Source organism: Nelusetta ayraudi, unplaced genomic scaffold, assembly GCF_046127955.1.
Source record: "Nelusetta ayraudi isolate G7.1 ecotype Tasmania unplaced genomic scaffold, CSIRO-AGI_Nayr_v1 ptg000135l, whole genome shotgun sequence".
Taxonomy (NCBI): Eukaryota; Metazoa; Chordata; class Actinopteri; order Tetraodontiformes; family Monacanthidae; genus Nelusetta; species Nelusetta ayraudi.
Window position 1 is genome coordinate 5,341,602 of NW_027466185.1, and position 10,640 is coordinate 5,352,241.

Consider the following 10,640-nt stretch of genomic DNA (forward strand, 5'->3'; position numbering starts at 1 on the left):
ATTGTACTGCAAGTATACACTTGAATTAATGTATTCTTGGGTCTAAGAATACACATAGATCATATGTATTCTTATGTATACTGTAAATAAGAACTGTTCTATGGTTAAGAAAACCAAATGACTTTTATGTACTGTGAGTATACACCTTAATTAATGTGTTTGTTCTTTAAAAGGCCCAGTTACTGTTACTGCAGAGTCCTTAACGGGTCTTCTTTTGGATGAGGTCAAAGACAATCTGTTGCTCGCAATATATGATAATCCATCCATTTTCAATAGCCGCTTCTTCCTGAGTTCAGGGTCACGTGGGTCTGCTGGAGCCTCTCCCAGCTGTCATAGGGCGACGGCAGGGCGACACCCTGGACAAGTCGCCAGTTTATGGCTGCCCCACATAGAGACAAACAAAGATGAAACAACCACTCGCACTCACACCTACAGACAATTTAGAGTTTCCAATTCACCTCACATGCATGTTTTTGGACTGTGGGGACCACACAGACACAGGGAGAGCATGCAAACTCCACACAGAAAGGTTCCAGGCCCAGAATCGAACCCACAACCTTCTAGCTGTGAGGTGGCAGCACTCACCACTACTGTACATTTACAGTATATAACATATACATATGGTCTTTTAGTGGAAAACAACCAAGACAACTGCAGACAACATGCTTATTTCGTAGACTTGTTCCAATTTCCTATTGCACACATGAACTCTTTGCCTCACTTTTTTTTCTGTCTGTCCGTCCGTCTGTCCGTCCGTCCGTCCGTCCGTCCGTCCGTCCGTCTGTCCGTCTGTCACGTCAGTCAGTCACTATGAGTCTGTCTATTGTTTTGAAAAATGGCTCATTTTCTTGCATGACAGCCACGGAAGCCTTATTTGTCTCGCTAGGATTGTCCCTTAATTCAAATTTACCGTCCGTCTTTATGTGTTCCCTTCCATCCTGTCGGCCCTTTGATGTAAATGTGCTGTAGCCGAGTGTAAACAACAAATGCATCTCTCACAACCCACTGTCACATTTATTCCTTTCTGTGCCGTCACACACACATGCACAGACACACAAACACACAAAACACACAGCAGCAGCTTCCATGAGATTTTTCAACACTTCTTTAGTTATGTAAATCATTTGCATATACTCCAAGTGTCCAAATAGAGGCAAATAGTTGTTTTCCTTTTTTATTTACTTTATTTCTTTTTAGTGCATATTTTTTTCATGTTGTCTTTGCACTGTATACGCTACCATAATTACGCACATTTTCCCAAATGTGGGAAGGCATTCTGTTCTATTCTATTCTATTCTATTCTATTCTATAAAGTGCTGGAGAAAGTATTTATGGTGGTAAATGTACAATCAGCAGGGCTTAGCTTAGCCTTTAAGTTTTGCTCCTTAGCTCCCCGACCTTCTCTCCCCGCTGCCGACATAGGTGTAACTCTCCAAGCTGGGTGCTTCTGCCCTGTGCGACCTCCAGTTGAACTGATGTACATTAAAAACACACACACACACACACACACACACACAAACCAGGGAGCCAGGTTGGCTCAGTGCGCACTGTCCCAGCGTGAGCGGCCTCATGGTAACGTTCCCTGTCACCGATCCGTAACAGTAATGTGGGATAACAACCTGGGTCCGAGCGTGGCCCGCATGCAGAGGAGGGTCTGCTGCGTTCGCCTCCGGGCTTCCGATCAGTTGTCACAGTTTGAATTGTAGGTACGCATGTAGCTTCAGGAGAAACTAGGTTGTTGTGCACTTATATGAAATGATAAAGAAAAAAAAAAGTAATTTTAGAGCAGGCATGGGAAAACTACGGCCCGGGGGCCATAGGCGACCCGTTGAGCTTTCTAATCTGGCCGGTCGAATTTGTAGAAATTACATTAATCGTCAGTAAGTAATAACATAGTTGTATTTCATCCAGGGTTTGTTTTGTTTTTTTGTTTTTTTAAGAGTCATTTGCTGCTATAATAAACCGTATTCTTTCTGGCCAGATGGGGCTCCAGTCTCCAGTGAGATGTTTATATTTAAATATGCTATTACTAAAACACATAGTTGCAATGTTATAATGTTAACTGACAGTTACTGGGCTTGGTAGACAGAATCCTCATTCCACCCAAATATAATTGGTGCCAATTATAAGTGGGATGTAAAATGGAAGGATAAATAAATATTTTTAGCCGCTGGCGATCTTTAAGGAAGCCGTCCATCTTTTGGATTATTTTTGTATTGATCTCCTTTGCCCTCTAGTGGGAAAACAACACAATCGATAAAAACAAGCTGGCATTTTTTGTACCCACTACTTTCCCCTTGAATTTCCAAGGTTGAATCTTATCTGGCAGAGCTCGTCTCCAGTATCTCCCACCCCTGCAGGATGAATGTGACCATTCAGACGTCTGTCTGCTGTTTAGTCCTACTCTTCTTGTCTGTGTTTGTAAATTGTCTGCTGCTGCTGCTGCAAATTGTCAACTGTTTATGGCTGGAGCCTCTAGCACTGGTTGGTCTATAATCACAGGTGTCTAGTTGGAATGGTCTCTCTAATTTGTCTCTACGGCAATATCAACATGGCCTTTACATTCACTGCAGGAGGAGCAGAGAGTGAGTGCAAAAAACTTTCAGATGTTCTAGCTACTCCATAGAATTCTGAAAATCGTCATGTTTCAGCAGTGTAGCTAGAGGGGGATGGTGAACGCACTTTCCTTGACAGAAAGCAAATGCAAAGAAAATCTACAAATTGCATGAGCCTTTCCATCTTTGTTCAAGTGCTGGGAATTCATTAGAAAATCAGAGCAGCCTGATCTGTTTGTGATGTGTATGAGATAATAGCTGCTGCGGGAATGTCACAGTAATATGGGTTACAGCTTTTAGCAATGCAATGTTAAAAAAAAAACAAGTATAAACTATTGGTTTAAAGCACGTTCCAAAGATATACTCGATCAAATCAGCCGTATTTGTGTATCACCGCATCATCAGAAGGATGTTTTACATGTTCAATGGGTGTTGTATGCACTTTCACAGCCAGTTGCTTGAGTGCAATCACTGAGGTGACAGTGGCAAGAAACAAAAACAAACCTTTTGGAAGACTGAAACCTAGAATGGATCCTGGCTCTCAAGTTGAGGGAATCAGGTCATTTTTAAAAGCACACATGAAAAATGAAACAGCAAATAAACCACATCTGTTCACCTTAGTTCAATTCAACTAGGTCCTACATTTTTCTTTACATGATCATCAAGTAAGGAACCTGTTGCTTTTTAATATCTGACCAAAAAGGCAGTTGGTAAATAATTAATACACCAATAAAACATATTTTTCAGATATCACCTCTCTCTTGTTATGGCGTTGAAAACAAAGTAGTTTGGCAGCTGTAACTCATCATGTGTTCGCTGATTTAAGTAACACACGTCTAAATTTATAATAACGTGAATCCAGATGCGGACAAAGCACACACACACACATGTACGGTGGTGACGCTCGCACAACTTGAGCGGCGTCCGCAGCCGGCGGTGGCCCGAGCACCTGCGTGCCGTGGCCTCCTTCCAAATGCGGATTTGCATGGCTTCGCACGAACGCTCTTCCTTTCATTCTGAGGGAACGAAACCAGCTGAAAAGTTATCCTTTTGCCTCAGCGCTGGTTGAACTAATCCTGCATGAGTTGGGCAACCCGTTACGCAATGATGCCAGCTCACTTAATATTGTTTTCCTTGTAACAGGGACCATATGGAATGAGAGATGGTTGATGCGGCGGAGGTGGGGGTGGGAGCTCTTGACGGGAAGGCACAGTCAGAAAGGGGTCACTGCAGATTAATATCAGTGCGTCTCACTCCGGGAAATACCAGTGTGGTCGCGTGGCAGTGGCAAGCAATACTTTTTGGACAGTAGAATAGAATAGAACAGAATAGAATACCGTTCTTTATCCCATATTGAGAAAATTTGCGTGGTTACAGCAGCATATAAATATTGTGCAAAGAGAAAATGAAAAAAATAGTATACAAATTATTTACATAACTAAATAAGTGTTTAAAAAATTATAGTTAATAAATCTTTTATAAATAATTGTAGTTTATAAACAAGTATATTATTGCACCTGTCGTGAAATGTTGTGGTTTAGGAATGAAAGTAGCAGCAGACGTCTGAGTCTGGTTGAGCCATCGACAGAATTTCAAAAAGGAGGCCATCACAAAAAGATTCATACACTAATTTTGAGTAATAATGGAAACACAGTTGTGGGTGTGGCTACAGCATGCTTCGCAGGGGGGAGGCTTTGGGGAACGCGCTCCAAATGTGGATTTTTCCGTTTTCAAATCGCGTTGGGTCTGTCTGAATAAAGGAGGATGAGAGGCCATGATGCAGCTGAGCAAAAAGGCTGATTTTTGATCAAATGACAGAGGTTTGGGGAAAAATGCTTTGATGACTCACACCTGTCTTTTTGTCCTGTTTTGGGGGCCATGACAAATATAGAAATGTCACTTTGTGTCAGACCTGACGTCCCTTAGCATCTTTTCAACATCATTTGGACTTTCTTTTGTGATGCTTGGACAACAGACTTTCCATTTTTCAAGGGCCGCTCACCCACCCTACCACCCGCATGTACTTCTTCTCTTGCGTGAATCACACTCAGTCTCCGATTGTCACCCTAAAGGTGTGCAACAATGCGGGCTGAGGCGGCGGTGCTGCAGTTTGACTAACAGGAACTGCTGAACACCTTGAACAACCCGTGCATATATTGGAATAATGTCTTCCTCCTCCTCCTCCTCCTCCTACGCTCACCTTCACCTTCGCGCCACTTTCATTCACTCACTCAGCCTCACCTCCATTTGAGCTGAGCACAAATGGAGTCTGCTGTGGCGTGACTCAGAGAAGGCACTCCTTCACTTTAAAAGACGGACTGAAAGCAGTGCTTCTCCATGGCGGTCGCCGAAAAGATTAAAAAAAAACAACAACTTTTATAAACTTGCATTTTTTCATCATTTAACACCATTTTAAACCTTTTGTCTTTCTCTTTGTTGGCACAGAAACAGCATGGACGTTTGGAGGCAGGAGGACGGAGAATCAGGGAGAGTGACATCAGACTCGCCTGGTAAGATCTTGCCAGTCGTATGTGTGTGTGAGTGTGTGTGTCCCTGCTTGTGTGTGTGTGTGTGTGTGTGTGTGTGTGTGTTAGCCCCTGTTCCTATTTGTCATTTCCTGGGAGAGAACAGGGGAGGAAGTCAGAGTAGGAGCCGGCAACAAGCGCTCCCCTCACCTCTACAAGGAAGCCTTTTTCCCGAGAGAACCCAAGTGTGTGTGTGTGTGTGTGTGCGCGCGCGCGTGTGTGTGTGTGTGTGTGTGTGTGTGTGTGTGCGTGTGTGTGTGTGTGTGTGCGTGTGTGCGTGCATCCCCTTATACTCCTGCATTCACATGGCATGGGGTCGATGTTGGCCACTTTCCTTCAGTTCAAGCTGATGGCCGTTTCCGTTCCATAATTTAATTACAAAAAAAGACAATTGTGATCAGTTAAATTACTGAAAACACTGTAATTAAATTACAGTTACTCGTGACGTTATTCATGATTACAGTTTTAATTACATCTGACCAATTCTTAATAAAATCGCTGGACTTCATGTTTAGTCGTATTATTTTTGCTGCTTGTGTGCTGGCCTGGCGCGAGCACCGGCCTTTTTCTGTTTCCCTCCACAGACCAAAGTTTGACACTATTTTGATGCTTCTGATTGGTTCTCCAGACTTGCAGCGCCCCCTACTGTCGCTCCTGCCAGTTGGGTTGTCTCTCTCTGTTTTGAGTCCTGCTGGAAGCTCAACACTGTCAGGTTCTAAGCAGTTGGGAACATTTATTCAAAATTTAGAAAAGTTATGAAAATGTGATCAAATTTAGTCAAATTGCTTTACTAAAGTAATCAAAAATAGTTACGCTACTATTAGATGAGTAACTTGTAATTGTAGCCAGTTACATTTGCGAAGTAATCTTCCCCACACTGTCCATCCCACAAACTGGATTTTTTTCCTAAAGTTTTTTACTATTGAAAGACAAGACAACAGTGATAAAAAAAGAAAAACATGAATGCCAGTCTCGTAAGGTGCCATTTGATACAGCATCCTCTTTACCAGTATTAGTAAAACAATAAGAAATAGAAAAACCCATCCTTCACTCTATTTGCTTGCTTCAGAAACTGTGTGCTTGGCCTTCTTTTTTGGCGGGGTCTAACCCTGACCTTTGACCTTTGCACTGTTTTTGGCTCAGTCATTGCAGCCATGGCCACCGAAGAAGCTCGATGGTGTAACACCGCCCTCTGGCGCCAATGAGCAGAATTTCACCGTGGTTTTCAGGAATGTAAAAGAGCGACTCGGCCGTGAGGTCGTCGTACATCCTCGATGACGTCCCCTCCTCCTCTGTCTTCACTGGTTACTCAACACCACCGACCTCCGTGTGAACACCTGCGAGCGTCGTGTAGACATGCAGTTTGTTTTTTTGATGTTGTATTTTTTTGTTTGTTTTTTTTCTTTTTGCGCTGGCAGAACTGCATGATTACATAAGACCCGAGTGCGGTTTCCCACAAATGGGAGTCTGGAGAGAGAGGTCTTTGTGCTGTGACACGAGATACCCACACGCACACGCACACGCACACGCACACACACACACACACACACACACACACACAATCACAGTGTGTACAAGCAGCAGGAGCAGCTTTGCACCCAGTGTGCTACAGAGGTGTGAAGGAGGCAAAACAATGCGGCTGCTTTGTCAAGACCAATTAATTTAATGGTGTTGTCCTCACACGCAGGATACTGACTTTCCCTGCCGCTGTAGTCAGACTCAGTTGAATATTTGCCATCTGCCTTCATCTGCTGCAGCTACCTGAGAATTTTCTGCATTTCTTTTATTTATTTAGTTTTGGAAATCCTGTGCAGGCATTTATAAAAAGCAGCAAAATCTTTTTAAAATGCTATTCTGTATTCTTCAAATACCCTCCCTATTCAACTAACATGACATTTTAAGCCAATGGTCAAACATACCTTTGTCTTTCTCACAGGCTATTTTAATTTAAAAGTAAGTCAGGCCAGCGATTAAGGCTTCTTAGACACTCTCATATACCATTTACATATCGCTTCTTAAAGGGATATTGTTTTTGAACACCTTAGAACGCTGGTTGTGTTATTCAAGAGTTATGCCTTTGTTATGAAGTTCACTTTATAGAGCTTGTTAACAACAAAGTCATAATTCTGGGCTGCTACAACCATGGGTGTGAAACTGGGTGTGGCAATTGGAATGTTGGAATAGTTCTACAGTCAGTAATATTTAGGCTTCTGCGGCCTGCGTTCAGATTTTGCCACTCGAGTGATACCAACAGCGTTAAATAAACATCATTGAGAAGCTCACGGATCCCTGCGGAGCTGCAGCATCGTTCAAAGATTCATCCATGTGAGCCATTCAGTCTGCCGCCGCCTGTTTGTCCTGCTGTTATTTATGTATTTCAGGGGTCACCAGCGTGGCACCAGCGGGTATCAGGTAGGGCCCCCCGAGGACCACATTAGCCTCCCCCTGCAGGCCTGTTTGAAAAATAGCACAACTTGTTAAGCTGCGTCTTAAATTCAATTTTATCCAATCTTTTTGAGTCATTGTTGATAATTATTGAGAACTCATTAAAGTGATCGTAATAACGTGTCCTCACATACATCATGAGAGTATAAACTGTGAAACTGTGTTTTTTCAGTAGAGTGTGGCTGTCCTTCATATGACTCAGTAGCTCTGAAAGCTCTCAGTCCATATATATATTTATATATATATATATATATTGTATATATGTACGTCCCTGCGGGGTGGTTGGTCCAGAATGAGGCGGGCGGCCGTCCGTCTGGTCGTCGCCATGCAGCTGATTTTTCCTTGGCAGAGCGATGACTCCTGTGTCAGCGTGTCAGCCTCACTTGTTGTGATGTCCGCCCTGCTCCGCTGCTTTCGGAGGCACATTTTCACGTTGCAGGCATGTCACCGCGCTGCCATGACAACCCTATTCATGTTTATCGCAGACTATCCTTTGAATAAAAAGGAGCTTGCGTTCACTCCCGGCTGAGTGAATCAGCTGTTGGATGCACTGCAGGGCAAGATGGCAAATGTCAGTGATTTTTTTTATTTTTTTTGCCCTGCTTGTTGTTTTTGCTCATGTATGTTCCTACTTGTTGTCATGTTACTGATGTCACCATTATGCAGGGCTGTCCGTCAAGTTATACTGGCTCACTGACAGGAGCCGAAGATGAAGTCAAAGGTGAGGGATCTGTAACATCATCATGATTTTTTGGTTGTTTTTTTGCAGTTTCATGTTGCAGCATTCTCCTTTTCACGTAACAGCACATAACAAAGCGTTTTAATTCTTGTCCTTGGGACATTTTATGATACAGCCACCTGCAATACGCAAGCTAACGCCATTTGATGTTATCGTCTTGCCATTTCAAATGCCCGAGAAGTATTTGCACATTGGTTAATTTACTCTGTATGATGATTTTCTGTGATTCTTCAGAGAAGGAAACTGTCAAAGGGAACAGCAACAAAGCGGACGGACTCCAGTGGAATGGCAAAAAAAAAACTTCTTTATAGGGCTCCAGAAAAAAGGCATATTTAGCCTTCTGTTTAAACTTTCCCGGGAACCTCTGTGTGTCTGTAAAGGGACAAAAACAAGGTGGCTGCAGGCGAGATGGCTGGTTTCCAGAACTGTGGGGTTTATGTAATAAAGCAGGAAAAGAGAATGAAATTTCTCTTAACTGCTAGAAAACATTGGTAAAGGAAGTTTTGCATAAGATCCAAGGTTCAAGGTGTGGGGCCTTTTAAAATGTTTGATTTGCTTTCAGCTAACAGCTTAATACTTCATATGTCTACAGCTGGTACCAACTAAAAGAAAGTTAGGTAAGTTAAGTAAGTATTTGTTAACAAGCTGGCAATTGTTCTTTGCTGAGGCTGGTTCATCTCACTACTGCAGCCTTCAGCTCCAAACACATCTTTCCCCCAGAAGCTGGTTTCACGTGGTGGTTTAGATGTATGTTCTCTGAAGTCTAGCACCATTTGAAATCAGTGTTCTTGGGGACGGGAGGGCAGCTCTGGCAGTGAGTCCATCCGCTCCGCCGTCCTCCACCTCTTTTCCCACTAAAAGATAACTGATTTCTTTTGGTGCTTAGAGCCTGCCGTAGCCTTCTAGCACCATTTGAAATCGGTTATGACACTGTGGATCATTGCACTGGTGAGGCTGGACCAGAGGGGGGGAAAATTGGGGGACTTTCAGGATGTTTACGACTAGTATCTGTCCTTGAATAAATTACTGAATTCTTTGACAATAAAAATGATATTACCACCTTTTGTTTCACTTATTTCTTGTCTTTTATTCTAAGTGTATGAAGCTGTTGAACATGCACTTTTGACTGACAACAGCAAGGCCAATTGGAATCAGCCTAAAATAGTTTGACCAAATAAATGTCATTCATTTTGTCATACTGGACATTGAATGTTTGAATAGTTGGATTTAAAACAAGGCATTTGGGTTCTTGAACAGCACAACTGCTTTAGTCCCCCAGAATGTCGGATAGCTCCGCCCACCTATTGATAGGAAGTTGATATTTTTTGCCTTTCAAACAATGAATCAAGAAACGAAAGCAAACATATCCTTCTGTTCAGAATTTCTAAGAGTTTCTAAAAGTGCTAATGGATTCTATATGTCTATAATTCTATATATTTTTTTTTATAGAATTTTCATGTTGAGACGCATCCCAAAACAGCTCCAAAGCTGCCTGCAAACTATATTAGAGGGAGTAGATGTTGACAGTTAATCTCTTCTTCGGTTGACGTCAGACGTTGACCCGGTCAGGTTGAACTATTTTGGCTCCGCCCATTACGCGCTGCATCCAAGCGACGATTTCCGTTGTTCTCTCATCTCATTGGTCAGTTTCTGGATTTCCGCCATATTCAAACCCGAGTCGCGAGTGTCTTCCACGAAGATTTATTATTATTATTCTGACCATTCTTCTCAATAAAACGCATTTGGTTACCAAAATACTCTGAAAGTCCAATGGCTCACACAGACGAAATCCCAGCTTCCGTTTCGACTTCAGAGAAACCAAAGAGACAGTCGAGCTCCCGGAAACTCGACAGGAAGCTTTCGGCTGAAGAAGAGTCCCTCGAGAATAACAACAAAGGTCTGAGACGGTGAGTTTACGTTTTTTTTTTTCCCTCTGTTGTCCCGCAAAATATTTAAAGCACTATAAACACTATTAAAAACAGGAAACATGTAATACCTATCCATTAAAACGTGCCTATTAGCACTGTACAACGTATAACCATTGAACCAACGCGGCTCTCTGCCAACGAGTATAAATATGTCGGTAAAATGCCTCCTTTTTAACCAAATCGAGTAATTAAAATATATAAATGCTTGAAAATGGCATCTCAAATTACCTAAACGGCGGGTCACTTTACCAGGGGGGTAAAAGCACCTGCGTCAGCATTTATTATCATTTGCAGTCCGTTCCAGTTCCTTCAAACCGCCACAAGATGTCAGTCGAGTGCCGCGGTTGGTGAAAACCTGCGGCCTCGTTAGTTTCACGTGAATAATAAAGTTTTCTAGGTTAGACACTACCAGGCCATCATTAGGCCCCCCGTTTGTATCAGACCTGAC

At 42.7% G+C, this 10,640-nt stretch overlaps 1 long non-coding RNA gene across 2 annotated transcripts in view; it reads left to right on the top strand.

The window, feature by feature from the left end:
• LOC142877218 (uncharacterized) overlaps positions 1 to 6,620 on the top strand; it is a 54,700-nt gene extending 48,080 nt beyond the window's left edge. The window contains exons 3-4 of one of the 2 annotated variants that reach the window (XR_012923802.1): positions 5,026 to 5,065; positions 5,709 to 6,620. This is a non-coding gene — a long non-coding RNA (uncharacterized LOC142877218). Of the gene's footprint in view, positions 1 to 5,025 lie in introns of both variants that reach the window. The other variant, XR_012923801.1, reaches the window with a different exon arrangement.
• Positions 6,621 to 10,640: the final 4,020 nt, after the last annotated feature.